This window comes from Pogoniulus pusillus, chromosome 23, assembly GCF_015220805.1.
Source record: "Pogoniulus pusillus isolate bPogPus1 chromosome 23, bPogPus1.pri, whole genome shotgun sequence".
Taxonomy (NCBI): Eukaryota; Metazoa; Chordata; class Aves; order Piciformes; family Lybiidae; genus Pogoniulus; species Pogoniulus pusillus.
The window spans coordinates 10,977,121-10,996,706 of NC_087286.1; the positions used below are offsets into that span (position 1 = coordinate 10,977,121).

The 19,586-nt window shown below is 45.2% G+C and overlaps 1 protein-coding gene across 5 annotated transcripts in view; it reads right to left on the reverse strand.

Annotated features, from left to right (window-relative positions):
* DIP2C (disco interacting protein 2 homolog C) overlaps positions 1-19,586 on the reverse strand; it is a 270,126-nt gene that overhangs the window by 199,579 nt on the left and 50,961 nt on the right. Inside the window, exon 1 of one of the 5 annotated variants that reach the window (XM_064162546.1) lies at positions 19,168-19,227. The exons of 2 other annotated variants lie outside the window; for them this stretch is intronic. The gene's annotated coding sequence lies outside the window, so the exon portion shown is untranslated. Of the gene's footprint in view, positions 1-14,456; positions 14,488-18,439; positions 18,493-19,167; positions 19,228-19,586 lie in introns of those variants that run through there. 2 more of the 5 variants (XM_064162545.1, XM_064162547.1) reach the window with 2 other exon arrangements.

The following is a 19,586-nucleotide window of genomic DNA, read 5'->3' on the forward strand; positions in this document are numbered from 1 at the left end:
AACAAATATGATTATCACAAGCCGAAGGTAGTTGGCACTTGTGGGTGCTATTGCACCCTCACCCACGATGAGACTTCAGCTAACAGAAACCAAGAACAATGGCTCATTACCTTCGACCTTCAGTTCTCTCAAAGAGATGTGGCAAGCCCTGCCAGAACAGAGCCCCTCTAGTGCAGCATCCTGATGAACACATACTGCTTGCTACATTTTTTTCCTGACTATTGTTTCCAAAGATTGGTTCTGGAAAACAAATCCTGCCAACAGGGGCTTGATACAGGGGCTTGCAGGCTCACAATTCAGCTTTTCCCAGAGAGCATAAAATCACACTCAAGATTGTTCAGCTGGCATTTGATGTCAGCCTTGCAGAGACAGAGCTGTTGTTCAAGTATTGCACAGCTATTGCTGCTGTGCTCTTAAAAGACTGCTTGTGTTTCAAGCTGAAGTACAACACTGAAGCATGGCATTTTCTAATCATCTCCTCTGGCAACTTCTTCTGCTTTGTGTGCATCATACTTCCCGTTATTTCATAATTTGGGAATCTGTTGCTGAATCAGCTCACAGTATTCATAAAGTCACACCAACTGCACTGGGTACTTGATGGCAACAATAGCTCTTAGCTCTTCAGCATATTCCATGTGCCTTAGCCTTTCCTCATTCACACCCATACTCATCACCTGGGAGTGAGCCAAACAAGGACTGGGGATGTTTGGTGGGCCAAAGTACCTTGTGAGAACAGGCTGCCCAAGTGGGTTACTGCAGTATACAGTGACATTGTTATACCTGTGCTCTTCAGAGGCCTTGGAGGACACATTGGGTTAAAAATTGCCTGGCACCTCAAGGCAGCTTCCATGAAGCAGCACATGGACAGCACCCACAGCATAACTGCCACCTCCTGGGAGGTTCCTCAGCTCCAGGCCATTATCAGATCCTGGTGTCCACACTCTGGAAAAGCCCATGAGCTACCTGTGCCCTGCAGCCTGCAAAGCCCACCTGTCTCTGACAAACAATTTCACATTCTTTCTAGGAAGGGTTTTAGGACGCCTGCCAAAACACATTTCCCTTCATTGCTCCTGCCTCCTGCTGTCACCACAAGGACACATGGGATGGCTGGAGATGAGGACCTACCACAGAGCAGATAACCATATATGGGATTTCCCAGGGAACATGGAGTCAGTGCTGCTTGCCAAGGCAGTTCATGCAGGCACCAGGCCAGGAAGCCAGTCAGGGAGCCAGTGCTGCTCCAGACAACAGCACAGGGTCAGTGTCAGCATCCTGCACTGACCCCCCCCTGACAAGAGCTGTAGCCTGCAAGCGATGTTCCAAGTGGTGCACCAAGTGCATTATGGGGTGAAAGTCCAATTTTCCAAGGCAGATTAGCCACACAAGGACCCACATTAACTGCAGGTTCTGGGCACTAATCCATCAAGACAGGTGCAGAAGCCACAAGCTCACTGATGCTTCGAGAGTTTTGGGACTGCAAGCCAGAATCCCTGTGCACTCCTGGGCTAGGGACACAAAGCCCTCTGGGTCTTAGTGCAAGAGCAAAGCAGCACAGAACAGCAAACCTTCAGTGTGGGAGCTGCTTAGAACTAGCTGGGAGAAATGCTGCTGACCCTGTAGCAAACCCCTCTTCTGGCCTTCCTTACACTGTTTTTTCACAAAAACAAGAGGTAAGCTTGACTATTGAAATGACCCCTCCAGACACATCTTTGTGAGAGAAAGTTTTCATTAGCTCTTTTTAAGGACACAGAAGCAGCTAAAACAGAGTTCTCCTAACAAGTTGCACTGGTGTGTTGCAACAAAAGTACCTTCCAACATCAACAACAAAAAAATCTCATCATGAGAGGCTGCTTACACTCTGCTAGGTAAATCCTGGGAGAATGTCTGAAAGGCTTACAGGGCTCTCCATTGCCATCATCTACCCCTGCACTGGGGGGAATGGGGAAAGCTGAGATTTTCTGCTGTCTTTACTGCTCTTACTGAGACCAACAGATCTCATTGTATGACCATTCTTCTGGCTGAGTAAGCACAGCTCCCTCTGGAGCCGAGCAATCTAATTTGGATCATTAGGCAGAGGCACTGCTACTGAAGAAAGTAAGATGTTTCTCTCCTCCAGCAGCTGAGCTCAATGCCATGTTCTCAGCCTGTGCCAGCTCCAAAAATTCCACCAGTTTCAGGTCAGCAACTGACTGCCAAGACAGACAGACAACACAGTCTCTGTTTTGAAGATAAGAAAATGCATGACAGTCACACTCTGTCTTCATCTGTTCCTGCTGCTGAAGCACATCCCAGGTGGAGAAAAACAGGTAACTCCAAGGACATCTATCTAGCTTACACTGTGCCAAACCAATGCCAATCACCAATGTATCTCCCTAATCTCTCACTCTTCCTCTCTTGTAACACCTTCATTAATCCCAAACACGCACATCCTAGCATCCTGTCTTACAACCCAATGGGATCCAGCTCTTCTTCACCAAAACTTTACAGGTGCTATTAAACAATCATTAGACACTAACAAACTCCCACAGGTGTCTGAAGGGACAAAAATCAGTTCCTAGAGAGAGAGAACATATCTCTCAAATCCCTTTCCTCCTGCCTCCTGACACACAGGCGAGACCTGGAAGTATCTCCCAAACCAACCAATATCAGCAGAAAACCTAAAATTAATTCTTTTGACCACTAAAAGCCACAGGTTTAGCCATTTTAACCTCCTATACATGCTTCTCCCCAACAGTTCCCCAACATGCTTTAATTATGGAAGTAATTTACATAATTGAGTTACATTTACAGGGCTAGCTCAACTAACCAAAATTAGCATTAACTCGAGAAATTCTGCTGTCATGATGATTTCATTTCTGTACTCTCAATTAAGGCAACTCCTTAAGCCTCTCTGATTTCAATAACTTAGTTTCATTCATTTAGCACAAATCTAGGACAAACTTCAGTGTAATTTGGAACCTAAAAAGCTTTCAGAACCTAGCATTTTTGCTGGTATTTCAGCAACGTGGTTGGAAAGTGCAAAGCATGAATCCAAAGTCTAAGCTATATCCACCCAACCCATCTCAGGCATAAACAATGCACTGAGCTGTAGCAGCTCAGATCCCAGCCCCTGCTTTGCAGGAACCACACATTCCTCCAGCCAAATGCATTTCTGTATTCCTTCTGCACCTGAACACACCCAGTGCACTGCAGCTAGAGTTCACACAAGCCTCACAGGTGCCCATAGAGTACCAATTAAAACACGGTTTTTTTGACTGCTCCTGTTCCAGTCCTTCCCATCTCATTCTTTAGGAGATGTGCCAGAAGCTCTTGGAAAGGATCTAGTTGCTTCACAACAAGCTTAAGCCAGGAAGAGATACAGATGGCCTTCAGAGATTTGTGTTCGGGGGATGCCAGCTCAGAGAACAATTGGGAATGGTTGAAAGACCAACTTTAAAGCACCTCAATAAACAAATACACCAGCAAGTCTTCACTTACTTTGCTTGCCCACAAGCAAATGCATTTAGCTTCCCAAAGATGCACACACTTACTAAGATCTGCAGGAACCATAACAAATACAAGATGCCAACACCAGTTAAATCAGCATACTCTGGGGAGCCAAAGGACAAACAGACCTAAGAATCTGTGTTTTTCTTTAAACTGTGTAGCATTGTAAAATCTAGCTGCTTGTAAGCCAAACACTGTGCCTCAGTGACACAAAAATCAATAAAGTATTTCTGTAATAACTTAGCTCTGTTAACAGAGAGCTTTTCTCCATCCAGGGAAAAAAATAGTTTTTCTTTAAATATCACATCAAAATGTAAATTAAGTAGTGGGCTGGGGCTTGCCATGTAGCTCAGATGAAGAGAACCAAGGCAGATTTTATTTTGAATGCCAAGGAGCCAGGATGCTTTTTGCAGACTTGAGAAAATGCAATCTCGAAGTCCCAGTATGACTTACCCAGGGAGGAACTGGCACTGCAAGGCACTGTAGACAGTGCAGATGCTGCAGCAGTGTTCAGGAGTATCCTTACAAGCACCTATCCAAAGCAATTCCTTCCCTTGCAATGGCAGCAGAATCAAGACCTTACATGTTTTCTGGGTCCCCTCATATTCCCCAGAAAGGGTGTGGCGAGCAAGTGCCTGTGACTGCCCCTCCTCAGCCCCACACCACACATTGCTGTTACAGTGGGGGTCTTTGAAAAGCATCACCAGATGCCAGCTCTTCCAATGAAGAGGATCAGAGGAAAAGTACAGCTACCGTAGGGCAAGGAGACATCCTTTTCCCTGCTAGTCCCTGCCAGCATGCACTCCCCCTGCAGTGATATGCCAATAGTGCCAGCCTGTGGGCAGCAGCCCAAACTGGCACACCTCAGGTGGCATCCCAAATGAATGAGCCTTCCTAGCCTTGTATTGACCAGAGCAGCTCCCAGCAATTTTGGAACTGGGGATAATCTCTTTGTTTTCTGGCCTTGCTTAGAACCCAGGGACAGACGAACACACCTGCCAATGACCCCAGATGCAGACCAGTTATGAACAAACACTGGGCTTTGTCATTTTCCCTTCTGTTAACCAAGTCCTGTAAGAGAACCAGCCAGGATACACCTCTGAATTGCAGCTGTGCCTATCATGCGTCTGCCCACAGATTGTCAGTGTAAACTTGGGTAGCTGTAAACTCTCTATATAAAGCAGCTTTGGGAACTGAAAGGCCTCTCAAATTCAAGGACTTTTTTTGACTACAAGAAACAAATCTTACTCCAACTGTAACAAAGGAACCCATTCCTTCTTACATGAAGTCACACTGGATTTTTTAAAAGCTTTCTCTTCTGCTGTGCTGTCCCAGATACAATACTCAACTTTAACCAAAATACAGTTATCAATTACTGGGATTTCTAGAAGACATAAAAAGTTCCATTCAGTTTTCGTGCCCCATTTCTCCATGTTTGGCAACCACGTCAATCCCTCTGGGGCCTGATCAGAAACCTTGTTAAAATCAACAGGCAGAACCTCTGGTCAGGATGCCCCTAACTCACCTCAGTAACGTGGTTTCCACACCTAGACAACGGATGGAGACAGGCACTCCTGGGTCACAGTTCACTTGACCCTCAGATGTCTAAAAAGGGACAGATGAATTTCATGCAAAAAAAAACCCCCCTGTACTTCTGCCTTGATTTCATACGGATCCTAGCGCGACCTGGGCAGAGGCAGACACCTAAACTGCTGTTTAAGGTTATGGAGCTTCAGCAGCTTTGACAGACTTTACCCTGAAGACCTCTCTGCAGCCATTAGCCAAAAAAACAAAAAAATCCCCTCCTGGCTGGCAGAGTAAGAACTAAATGCACTCTTCCAGCTCTACTGCTACGTCAGAGCTAAGCTAACACTAGCCAAGCACCAAGTCCTTTGTCCTATGAGAAGGTTCCCTTGCTCTGTACTAAAATAGCATTTCAAAACATCATACGGAAGAAAAATGACAAAACAGAAATAGTTTTGTTTAAACTTGTTTTTTTTAAAAGCTAACTTCTGCGTGGAGCCCAAGCCCTAACACCTTGGAGTGAAAACTCGTGGCCGAATGACAGAAGAGATGAAGAGCTCAGCTGAGGCCGAAGCACACTGCAGTCCCTCCCTGCTGCACCCCACGGCGCCCCGCAGCACAGAGGCAGGGTTTCCTCAGAGGGAAGGCAGCCTGCCTGCTCAGCACAACCTGCACAGAGAGGTCTCCTGCTTAGAGATGGAGTTCTGTCATTTCCTAAAGGCTAAGCACTCTCCTCTCACTGTGGAATGAAGGAACACCTCTGGCCCTGAGCAGAACCATGCAAGATTAAACTTGGCACACAGCATGAACACAGCAGCAGCGTGGAGCTGCTGTGTGGAGCAGCCGAGGGAACTGAAGCTGTTTAGCCTGAAGGGGGCTCAGGGGAGACCGTCTTGCTCTCTACAGCTACCAGAAAGGTGATGGTAGCAAGGTGAGTGTTGGTCTCTTCTAACAAGCAACGGGACAGGAGAAAACAGCTGCAAGCTCCACCAGAGGAGGTTCAGACTGGATATTAGAAAACACTTTTTCACAAAAAAAAAAAAAAAAAAAAGAGTTGCAAAGCATTGGAGCAGACTGCCCAGAGAAGTGCTTGAGTCACCATCCCTGAAGGTATTTGAGGCATGTAGATGTGGTTGCTTAGGCATGTGGTTTAGCTGTGAGACGGTCGAGTGATGACCTGGCAGTGCTGGGTTAATGGCTGGACCTGATGACCTTAAAGGTCTTTTCCAACCTAAACATTTCTGTGATTCTAAAAGACATGAGATGTAAAGCCAGTGTCATTATGTGATGAACTCTGATCAAATGTGGCATGACACTGATGAGTGGAACCCACCTGGGGAAAGCAGAGCCCTAAACTCTGGGTTTATATCCTCAGCAGTGTCAATATTCGCATTTCAGGTTTCTTATCAATTGTCTGTGCAGCACTACAAGGAGCTTTTACTGGCTTTCGATGCAAAATGCTGACATAACTGCTGCAGTTTGCCCTCACACAGATTACTTCACAGAGGAGCCCTAGCTGTCCTTGTTAGGGAGTGCTTCTGGACAGAGCTGTATGGAGAATATTCTCTCCAGAAGCTGACACAATTACACTTCTGTAACAGCCCCGAGGACAGTCAGTGCATGCCACATTTACACACACTTGCAAAGAACAGGCAAGAGGATACACACAGGTTAGACAGAAGTCAACAAAACCTATGGGCAGAATTCTCCATTTTATTCTTTCTAAAGTAATACTTAGAAGATGATGAGCATCTTGGAGTGGTGGTGGACAGCAAGTTCTACATGGGACAGCAATGTGCCCTGTGGCCAAGAGAGCTAATGGCATCCTCGAGTGCATCAGGAAAAGAATGGCCAGCAGGTCTTAGGGAGGTTCTTCTCCCCCTCTACTCTGCCCTGATAAGAGCACACCTGGAATACAGTGTCCAGCTTTGAGTCCCCCAATTTAAGAGACACAGGGACCTGCTGGAGTCCAGCAGACAGCCACAAGGATGATTGGGAGACTTGAGCATCTCCCCCACAAAGAGAGACTGAGAAACCTGGGACTGTTTAGACTGGAGAGAGAAGATTGATAGGGATCTGATCAGTGTCTATAAATATCTGAGGGGTGGGTATCAAGAGGATGAGGCCCATCTCTTTTTGCTGGTCAGTAGCAGTAAGGCAAGGAGCAACAGCTACAAACTGGAACAGAGGTGGTTTCACCTGAACATGAGGAGAAATTTCTTCACAGTGAGGGTGACAGAGCCCTGGAGCAGGCTGCCCAGAGAGGCTGTGGAACCTCCTTCTCTGGAGGCATTCCAAACCTGCCTGGATGCATTCCTGTGCAAACTACCCTGGGTGATCCTGCTTTGGCAGAGGGGCTGGACTCGACCTCTGGAGGTCCCTTCCAAGCTCTGAAGTTCTGTGATTCTGTGATCTGCACTGCTTATCAACAGCTGTGGTGCTAGACTGCACTCAGAAGACATTTGTCACCAAGTGGATTAAGGATTCATTGCATGATGACCTGAAGAGGTCGTATCCTGCAAGGTGCCAAGCACTTCCTGAGGCTTGAGAGTGGCATATCTACCAGCAGCAGAGCGCACACCTTGCAGTGCCCACTCGGTGAGATGCACTCTGGCGTCAGAGGCTTTGCTCCTCTCTGTATCTTTGTGTAAGAAGTGCTAGCAGCTAGGCCTGGTGCACAAACAGCAGCACTCCAGCCTTACACGGCTCTTTCAGGAGAGATTATAACAACTCATACTATGACAGGAGCTCTAAGTGCCTCCTTCTGTCTCACCTCAGATGTCACCAAGGTGCCTCAAACTAGAGACAGGGTTTTAGTTTCCACCCCACCTGTTCATCCCTGGCAGGGATACCACTGCTCCCCATCTACCAGCTTTGAGTCTGTTTATACTGTAAAGTCTTGTGACAGCTGACAGCTACTGCCTCTTTCCAGCACACACAACAGAGGTAGTTTGCACTACAGGCTACTGTAATTACCTAAAAATTTACACCATTTGCTCTCTCCAGACCAGAGAAACACCCAAGATGGCTCAGGAAGGCTAGACACCTTACACACAGATGGTAGCACACTCCAGCAGGGTAGACGGCCCAGGCAAACCCACAAAAGATTGTTATGAAGGGGCTAGTTGAAACCCGAGTTTGGGGTGAAATGCGATGGGGCCGATTCAAAAGTTATTAAATAAATTACTAATATACACAAAATAATTCCCCCAAACTTACTTACAACTCTCCACACAAGCTCTTGGATGCGGTCAGCAGAACTGTTTTACAGAATGTCTCTGTGCAATGGAATTTTGACAGGTTTCAGACACGTCTTTGATAGACAGCCTGGTGGCTTCATCCACCGCTTGTGACGTTAACTAAATTCCTTTAGCAGCTTGAATAAAGAGTTCAGAATACTCACTGGTCCTCAGTATTAATGTCTGTGGCCCAAAACATAGGCAGCACAATATTCAGCAGAAGTCCTGTGGCGAATTCCACGTGGGCTGTGACGTGGAGTCGGCTGCTGGCTGAGGCAGCTGAGGCAGCTAAGATGGTGGCCGAGGCAGCTAAGATGGCGGCCGAGGCAGCTAAGATGGCGGCCGAGGCAGCTAAGATGGCGGCCGAGGCAGCTAAGATGGCGGCCGAGTGGCAGGTGAGCGAGGAACCAACGAGCACCCAAGCTCCTTATTCCCCTGTTCACCCCCTCTTACAGGACAATGGCCGAGGCTAATGGTCTCACTGGCCACACAATCACCCAATCACCCCTGTCAATCACCCCAACAGACCCAAAGGTGGCAGAACCCACAGGTGCTGTCTGCCAAAAACGGGGGCCGCATGCGCCTTGCACGGGACAGGGGCGTGGGCCTCAGGAAGCCCCTCTCAGGCAACCGGATTAAACCGGACTGGGTTGCCTGGGTTCCTTTGTCCTGTGTTCCCGCCTCTGGCTCCAATGCAGGTAGGCAGGTAAATACGTCTGGACAAGACAGGACATGCTCAAGCCCATTTTGTGCCCTTTGGGACTCTCCACCACAAGGATATACCAAAAAGAGTGGGGGGAAAGAATAGACAGTGAGCAGCCAGGCAAGCCAAAAGCCCCCTAAAGCACCGCACTGGCACTGGGGAGCACAAATATCACTCTGTTCCACAAGTCCTGATGGAGGCTAAAGGAAGTCACTGTGTTTTTATACATAAAACTTGGGAAACGGCACCGTTTCTGCTGCTGGCTAGGAGCACATCTGTAACCACACACCAGGGTCTGACAGCACTGACACAAGGAGTTGTGCACTGCTTTGAGCACAGGAGAAAAGTAACAGCTCCACTTAATGAAGTGTTGGAATACCCCTGGCAAAACACTAATCTATGCAGTGGGAGCCGAGGAAGAAGAAAAATGTGTCTTACCACAGAGTAAATAAACTTCAAGTGTTTAGTAAACCTTCACAAAGGACAGGATTTGAATACCACGACAAACCCTTCACACTGAATCGGGAGGCACATGCCAATGTGGGGCACAAGGGCTGGCCCTCTGCAAGGACACCACCTGCACAGCTTTCACCCTGGTCCTCAGGACTGCCAGTACTGACAACTGAGATGCAAACAGCGTTTGAGGAACTGAACCTCCTCTGCTATGGCAGCCTCTCAGTCTGATGTAAAAGACAAGCAGATGGAGCTAAAGCAACTTTCTCCTGCATAGGTATAAAGTCTTGAAGCCACCTGCCATGAGTAGGGTAAGGTATGGCAGGCAAGGTAAGCTTGTTGTGTGGTCCAAGGCAACACAGAAGAGGTTGAACCACTTGCATCAAGGCCTACTGACCCACCACCTTTATAAGACATTGTATTTCATGGCACGGACACAGTCAGACAAGCTAGGTAAAACGTAACAGATCATTGCAACTGTGATCAACACACAGGCAGCCAAAATGGCACAGTTAACTGTGCACAAATGTCAAATCAGGGACATGAGTGCCCCAGTGATCAAAGTGGTAAAAATCACCCTTGACAAAAGTTGTCTCAGGTTACCTTAGGTGGATTCAGAGAGCTCTCCTCTGTGAAAATCTGTAATGTATCAATCACTAACGCCAGAGACCAGACCTGCTTAACTGTAAAGTCTACACCAAGACTCTCCCCTCTGGTGTCAAACTGCAACCCGACTGTCCTAGTAACAGCTAAATGGTAAGTGACCAATAAAGGGAATCTGAGCTGTGTACATTAGTACATTGGCATGCTAGGCACTCAGACCCCCACAGGCACACTGGCAGCAGCAGGGCACTGAGATTTTTTTTGCTTGGCAAGAACGCCTGAAAAAATACATTGAGACCTAAGCAGTCATCTGTCTTACATGAAAATGAGGCTACTTGGGCTCCTCAAACACAGCTCATAAAAACACATCATGACAATTCCTGTGTGTACTGCAGTAAAATACAACTGCAAGTGTACATTGAAGACTCTGTGAAAAGCTTTCACCACCATTTATGGTATTGTTTTTTCATCTCACAACTACATCTATGAGGAAAGAGAAAGACATATCTGGGTCCTACTGCTAAAATTATCTATCAAGAGAAAGCAGCTCTGACCTCAGGATATATTTTCTGACTTGTTCATCTGAACACTTTCTGATTTGCCTTTAGCTGAAATATTCTTTGCCAAGCTATGGAAACTTGCCTTAATACCACATGTGAAGCTGTGAGCTGTGCTGCCTCATCTGTTCCCTTCAGACATTAACCAGGAAAAGGAGCAGCCACCTCAGTCACATTTACATCTGATTTGACTCAGCTGCTGTAACGCAGATTCTCATACCTCAGCCTGAAGAGCTCTGACCACTTTGGCCTTTCTTCATAACCCTCTATTTGCTAGGTCACTAATTAGGTTTTACAACACTCAGTTCTTAGAAAAGGCCTTGCCAAGATGAATAACTTTGCAGATCTCCTGCTTCTTTCCTATTTGAACTTTTCCAAGCTTTCTTTTGAAACCGTTTCTCTGAGAATACAAGCTGTTTGAATTCCTCCTGAAGTTTAACAAAGCACAGTAAGCAAATCCTCTTTAAATACTGTGCAACCAAGGGAAGACAAGTATACCTCCTGATGCAGGGTCCAACACATTGAACTTATGCCCAGCATAAAGGGTAAGATGGGAGATTAAAGTATACACACTTCTAAATGAAATAAATCTACTCAACCAGAAACTTCATCAGTGTGTACAAGAAAAGACTCCACATAATCCTCAAATGTCCCCCTGAAAAAACACAGCATTTAATCCGATGTGTGCAATGGTTAAAGTGTGTGTCACGAACTGTTGCAACCAGCTTAATTAAATGCACAGTATTACTTGGTCAAGATGGTTCCCATTCCTCCTGCAATGAAATACAGTTGTTAGTGTGCTGCTGGCAATTCTGAGACACCATGCTCTTAAGCACAAACCAGTAAGTGCAGGAGGGCATCTTCCACTGCGTCCCAGCCCTGCCACCTCCAGTGCCCGCATTTCCTGTAAGCATAGGCACCTCATCTCAGCCACGGGGAACACTCCCACGTTGAAAGGCAAGCAGGCAACAGTCACAACAGCAATCAGATCACACTAGACACTTCCTGTGAAATGTGTCACTTCTGCCAAAACTGGCTATCAACTGCAGCCTGCTGGCCACAGCCTCGCACTTAATCCACGCTAGACACTGTGATGGTTTGAGAGTTACCCACCCTCCCACACAATGAATTCACCCAGACTAGACTCAGCTGCAAGGTAAGGAATTAAGATATATTGACAGCTTAGCACAATTTATAAGCATATATATATATATATCACAGTATCACCAAGGTTGGAAGAGACCTCACAGATCATCAAGTCCAACCCTTTACCACAGAGCTCAAGGCTAGACCATGGCACCAAGTGCCACGTCCAACCTTGCCTTGAACTGCCCCAGGGACGGCGACTCCACCACCTCCCCAGGCACACAACATACACAAATATTTACAATTATATACAAGTTAAAAGTAATACAGAAACACAAAACCCTCCCAACACAGTCAGACTGCCAGGAGGCTCCTGACTGAAACCTCCTTTCCCTCCCTTCAGAAATAACCAGATCAATCCCTGTACATCTCACATGATAAATCTGGACAGATCCAAGGTGAGATATCAAAAAGTCAACATGAAGGTTAGGGGAAATAAAGGGTTAGGTCAGATTAGAGTTAAGGCAGATGCAATCACACAGACCACCAGAGAGAGAGCAGAATTCAGTACTGAGAAGTGTGTGAGAAGTGAGTGTCTTATCTATTATTTTGACTACTGGTGTTTCTCATCAGAAGAATGAGTGATAAAGTTACTGTTGGGTTTTTTTCCTTTCTTCTCACAGCTAAGGATTTAATTTCTCTCAGTAAAATATTCCAATTAGCCTCAAACCAGCACAAACACCAGCACTTTCAGCCCCAGATTTTGTTTCAGATACATAAAATGATTCCAACATGTTGCATGAGAAGGTACTGTTTTGCCTTCCAAACACTGCTATTTAAAGCCTGTGGTGAACATAGGAAGGCTTATTACATGAACCCACTCTGTTAACAAATGTAACTAAAGAGAGAAAACAGAAGTCACAAGCAATTAGCCAAAGGGTTCATGGAGTGTTGAAAAGCTAGCACAGAAAAGCTGAAGTGTAACTAACCAGCCCGCTGCGGACACACAGGCACTGCTGACTGAAGGGACACTTGGGGCTCCAGCACATCATATAGACAACACGTGCAAGGAAAGACCTGTTCACAAACACCAAACCAAACAACCTGACCCTTTAAGGAGCACCTAAAGCCCCTATTCTGGAGAAACACTTGTCCTGGAGAAAGCAGAACTGTGACCCTCCCCAGCCAGCACTGACTGAGCAGGAGTTATGCAAGGGCAGCCAGCTTTTTCCTTCATTCTCAGACCTGTGAACACTGCTGGCCACCCCACACTCAAGGCAACTTGTTCCAAACAAAACTGCTAGATGCACTCAAATCAAATTTGACTTTTACTTTCTTACCACAATTCTTCAGTCACTGGTGTGCAGTTACACAGAAATATTTAAAGGCTGGATAAGATTTAGAATTGGAATATATTATCACTCAGTAAGAACTACACTAATCGCCTTTAAGACTCTACTTAAACAATTATTTTGGTATTAAAACTATTTTCCACAGCCTTAGTTTCAATGCTACTAATCCACCATGAAGTTCTTTTTCCTGAGCAAGAACACAAGATTTGTTGAGAAAGTTCTTAATCACACAGCAAATATTTTAGTTCTAATGCTGACATTTAAGCTCCTAACAGGAAAATCTGTTTCATTTACTTTGGATAACAGGGAGATTTTGGAAATCATTACCCCACGCTCCGCCAATTATTCTGCTTTGCAAATCACAGAATTCAGTTTTCATGACAGGCAGCTACACTTGAAGTAAATGTGAGGTCCTGTACAAATGGAAATAAGAAAGGACAGCCCCAGTTTTGCATTTCTCCACAGAAAAGCTTGTGTGGCTCTGTTCTAGCCACAGCAAAGCATAATAACCAAGACACGGCCAAAAACACTCTGCCAAGTTTGCCTGTTACTCTGCCACAGCACTGCACACCTGATGAGCAGTAGGTGAGGTCTGTTTAAAAACCATCACCCTATCTCTTTCCTTGTTTTCCTGTCCCCTCTACAAATTAAAACTGAAAATGTAATCTCCAAGGTGTAACTAATACCATAAAGGAGGCAGCAATCAGAAAGCATTTTGCTGAGTTACTGACTCTTTCCAGCCCAGTCTCATTCTTCCAACCTACAAAAGCATTAAAAGAATATATCCCTTAAATACTGATGGGCTCCATCTGTAGTTACATTCTTATTAAAAGATTACTGTAGTAAGCAGTAACCTTCTCTGATTGAAAATCAGTCACATACAAAATAGCATCCAAAATTCAGAGGTTACAAATATTTAAATGCTGTATAAAAACCTCTACTCCTTTTCAGACCCTGCTGGAGTCTTCTGGTTAACTACTTCTTTTGCAGTGCACACCACATGTTAGCCCCAGTTGGCAACTTTTTCCTTTCCAATGAGCAGTAACAAGTAGTATTCAAAAGACTGAAGATTTCATGCTTTCAAACATTTTAACCTTAACACACAAGGCCTACTGAGTTATATTGCCTCTGCTTGCACTTCCAATTCCCATCTTGTGACTGGTATTACAAGGTCAAAGAGTAAGAAGACAGCAGTGTTTTTCATATAGCATACATAGACGACTGCTCACAACTTCAGCCTACTGAAAAGGTCCCTATCAACTGTCAAATGCCTTTCAGAAATAGTTAGAACCCAATTTTCTAGTGGGAGCACAATAAGCAGGATTTGTTGTATTACAGCTGCTATTAACATTCAGGTGCAGCTGCAACTTGCTTCATTGTGTGCTGAGAGTAAACTAACCTCTGAGCAAAGCAGAGAGCTCAAAGATGTGAACTAAGCTTGACAGACACTCACCACTTCAACAAATCCAAGATGGAAAAAGAAGATAAATTCCCTCTTCAGGTATGTTATGCAGAACTTGCATGTACAAACCACATTCCTAATGCCTGGGAAAGAAAGAAATAATTGAACTATAGTGACCCAGTGCTAGTTCAGAATGGGAAGTTAGGTCAATGTAAAAACTAGCTATCTTCAGAGATATCAATCACTATAGAGGATACAGAATAGTGCAGTTAGAAAGGGCCTACAACATCATCTGGGCCAACTGCCATACACCAGCTTCCCCAGTAGACCTTGAAAATGAAGGTGTTGGGTAGACAATGCATCACTCATAATCCTTGCACACCACAAGAGACAGCACAGCTTTCCTTTAATAAAACCCCTTTTTCATCATGAGTAATTTTAGGCTTCAGCAACTTGCATCCTCACTGTCACCATCTCCAGTAATATGTCCAGCTTTACTCTAAGAGCAGCACAGTAGGAGGAACCTCCACAGAAGAGTGATTTGAAACAAATCTTCAGCTGCGTTGGGACCATCACTTCAATAAAGGAGTGATCCTTGCAGTGAGAAACATGCAGAGGCTGCTGTTCTCCCACTGCACAGCAGCCTAGAACAGCAACCTCCAGCACTCAGCCTGCTCTATTGCATTGACCATACTTAACTGCCACAGTTCAAACAGCACAGATGTAACCTGTTAATGAGGGACAGAATGCAAAGACAGAAGATGGGGAAAAAAGTTCAGGTGTTACTGAGTGGGAAAGCAACTGCATGTATGCCATCTGAAATCGTGGGAGGGACAACAGGAAAACTGTTACTCCTATATTCGGATGTTTACAATGATACCAGACCCAAATCTGTAAATCCCAAAATAGAAAGAATCGTGGATCTGCAGAGTTCTGCCCTGCCAGCGCAGGCAATGACATCAGTGTGACTCAGAGCACATGCTGAAGAGGCAGCCAGACAGCTCAGGAAGGGAAAGAGGAGTGGGAGAGAGCAGCCGTTCAGTAACCCTCCAGCTCCACATCACACAAGTCATTTACACATTTCTGTTCCTGTGCTCTCCTTTTCACGTGGAGAGCACATGCTATATTTAGCTCAGATCTTTCTTGATTTCAAGTCTTGGTGACAATGCTGCATGGAAAAACAGTGCAATTAGAACTCCATTCAAGGGTCTGTAAAAAATGCACAAGCCTGAAATTGCATGTTATGGATAAATAAATCTGGTTCAGAAAACCCAGTCAGCTCATATGAACCTTGTGAACATCATGATCCTCTACAGGATTAAATCTTGCCACTTAATCCCATGCCTCAAAACTATCTTGAAAACACAGCGGCCCATTTTCTAGGCACCATTTCCATATCACCTGGAAATGGTAACCAGAGCTAGCTCACAAAAATGCTTCTCCTGCCTGTTCACACACTATCATGACCAAACTTTTCTTACACTATTTTTACCCTAATATCAGCAGTATAAGTTCATCTCTGGCAACCCCTTCATGTAGCTTGTTTTTCCTCTCAGTCTTTCATTGTGTCATTTAAACTCTCTGAAGTCAATACAAAAGCTCTCCAATTAATTACAGCATAAACACCAGTTACTGCTGAGGAGAAAGCAGCAACAATGTCAAACAAGCAAAAAATATAATCAGGTACAGTAAGCACAGGGGTAATGTAGCTCTTACAATGCACACATCATTAACTTGGATGCATCACCAAGTCCTGCATCAGTTCAAACCTTTCCAGGTTGGAGAATGCCATTTTAAACACCTCTCAGTCAGAGCTGTAAATAACTTCAGCTGTAGCTGTCATTAATAAACAAAATCACAAAGTATAACTGGATCTGAAAAGAGAGCAGATCAAGAACCCTGCAGTTCTTTCTGCCATGCTACGGCAAGGCAAATGCAAGAACTACACAAACCAGTACACTCAACTTATCCCATACTGGGCTGTGGGTGGGAGCATTTCGAGAGGCAGGAAGAGAAGAACTATGTTCCCTCTCCCAGACTTTCAGCAGTTTTTCCATCCCCAAGTCAAAGCCAAACACTAGGACAGATGTATTTGTTCATGATCAGATAACCATGAACCAAGACTCTTAGCTTGTGTCTAAATTGTGACTAGATTTCCAACTGCTTCACACCTTTACCATCAAACTAAGAAACAAAACTTTTTACTAAGAAACAAAATTATCTGCTTGAAAACAGGTTGCAGTAGGACTTGAACTCCACCTGGTATCTGGTCACAAAAGCATGTTCTGTGATACACCAAAAGATCTCATCAGTTTTCACACACATTTTCTTCTTAGATCTGTGAGACCACCATAAGAAGTACAGCAATGCAATAACTGTTGAAAGCACAGGGAATGTATCTTCTCTGCTAAAATACATCCCAAAGAGAAGGCAAACCAACATTTTCAACTCCCCTTTTTGCATAAAACTCCTCTTTAATGCCATTTCATTATCTCCTGCTCTTATTTTACTCATTCTCATTTAGCCACTCTGGAGTCAGGACAGAAATAACTAAGAGTACTTATCTCGACTTTTTTAACCTTTAAGATGTTTTGTAACTGCATTAATTGCTCACTTCAACTCTTCACATCTCCAAGTCTGTAGAAAGATAAAGAAAGACACAATACAGAGAAAAATGGGAACATTTTAACTCTCTTGTTCCCCAGTTTCTCTACACGTAGAGCTCTCCTGTCTGTGTGCTCATTTTTCCACTCTCCTAGAGCCTATTGCCTACTGAAAAAAGCCCCCAGGAACGTGAGCACATCTCAGAGGGTAGGCAGTCAGAGCAAAGCCTGGGACTGCCCAGCTGTCTGGAGCATCATTCTCCTTAAGGACCACTTCTGGGACCTTACAGGAACTTCTAATCATCTAAAGGAATGGATTAACTGTCACACTGGCTGAAGCCCAAGCTCCATCTGACTGAGAGCATTTTCTCTAGCAGTGTCATATTTTATCTCATTTTTTGAATTATTATCCCCTCTCTTGTAAACATAGAAAACCCCTGGGGACTCACAGAAATTATCTTTCAGCAGGTTTTATAACCAAAATAGTTGGGTTTGGGTTTGTTGGGTTTTATTTTAAACCAAACTAAAGCAAGAGGAAGGAGTTTTCCACACAAACAAAATCATTAAATTGTGAAATTCGATGCTGCAGAAGCCAAAAGCATGAATGGGCTTATGGAAAGAATTCAGGGGAACCAAGTTCACGGCTGACTATTGAACAAGACCAGCAAGCCAGCAGCACAGTGCGGACAGTCCCGGGCTGGCCAGATGCAGGAGGCTCAGGGGATTCACCAGGGAAAAAAACTGCCCTGTGCTTACTCCTTCCTCACACTCCCTCACTGGCAAGGAACATGATGGGCTCGTCAGATCCAAACTAGCTGTCCCTGCAACTGAAAACAGCAACAAGGACGGAAAATCTGTTCCATGCGATACAATCCTGGGCCACGATCATTTCCTCCACACTCTTCACAGTATGACTCTGTGTGGCAAGGTCTGAGCAACCAAAGGGGCCAGAAAGGCCTGGTTGGCTTTCACAGGGCTCTTCATTCCACCCAAAACCACCTCCTGGATGTATATTCAAAAACATTTCTCTGGGTGCAGCCTCCTCCTATGTCCAGCAGTGAGACAATTCACATCTTGAAACACAGAAAAGCTTTCTCCCTACACCTCCTTAACTTTACCAACCTTGCAAAGACAAAAAGTAAAATACTTTTATGAGTGCCCATACAAGAAAGCTGCAGTAATCTAAGCCTCCAACTGACTTACTAATATCCTTGCAATTCAGGCAAGGTTCAAATTAGTGCTACCTTCACATGCACCAGTGTCTAGTACCCTCCATATCAGTTCTCCTAATGCACTCTCAGAATCATACAGCCGTTGTGATCAGCAGGGACCTCTGAGCACCATCTAGCCCAAACCCCTGTCCAAACCTCAGAGCAGATTTCTCAAGGCCCTGACTGGGTTTTAATTGGCCTAAGGATGGTGGCTTCTTACCTTCACCACGTTTCAGCAGAATTTCCTGTATTTCAGTTGGCGTCCATTACCTTTTGTCCTGTTACCAGCTCCACCCAGCAGCTATTTATTCATGCTGATGAGATCCACCTGAGCCTCAGCTCTCTCAGCCCCTCCTATTATGACAGATGCTCCAAATTACTTAATCAGCATCACGCTCCTTCATGCTCACGGCCCTGCTGCTCAGCACTAGAGCTCGTCCTCTTCAGTCCCTCGACCTGCCTGGAACAGTCTTCCTGAGGCAGCCCCGGATGCCGTGGGCTCTTCTTAGTGCATCCCCACCTTCCTCATCTCACAGAGACAACAATTCAGAAAGCTTAAGAGAACGCAAAAGCAGAGCTTCAGTGCCTGCCTCTGGTCGAAAGGACAGCGGTCTGGAGACCCTGCCTCCAGCGTCTGTTACTGCAGTTTGTATGCCTGCTGAGGCTCACCAGCTGCGAAGCAGCACCATTGTGAAGGAGGAAGGGAGCAGCAAAGCTCCTTCTCAGACAGAAAGCACACAAATCCAGAAGATACTTAAAATTCCAGGAGATCTATTAAGGTAAAAACCCAGCATCCCCAGAAGACAGGCTATTCAACAGAGAAAGACAGGATTATTGCTCTGTGAGATTTTCCTCCTCCCATAAACTGTTTATAATGCAGTCCTACAATCCCACACCATACAAAAATACACCAGCACTTCCACAAAAACAATTAAATAAAACACAGACCAGCTCAGCACCCTCCAGGCACTCACAGTAGAAGAGTCAGACTCTCCATCACAGTCCTCTATCAAAGCATGCTCACACAACCACAAGCATACCAAGCTTTTAAGCTTAAGGAGACCACCTGTTGGAGCAGCCACCTGCCTCTCACATGGACTCAACCAAGTTCTCCTTCTGACCCAGTACTTCCCTGCACCTTTTTTTTTTTTAATTTAATTCTAATGATGAAAGGCAATTGGTAGTGAAACAGACTTGTCACTCCTTGAAGCTGAGCTGGAAAGATGATTTCCAGCTGCTTCAGTGCAGGTAATTGTATCAGCCTGAGTTCCCTTAGCCAGACAGCTCAGCAAACACCTGGTCTGTACCCAAATGCAATGGAGGCTCAGAGGTACAGAAGGTGGCTGAAAGAAGGCAAGTGGTAAAAA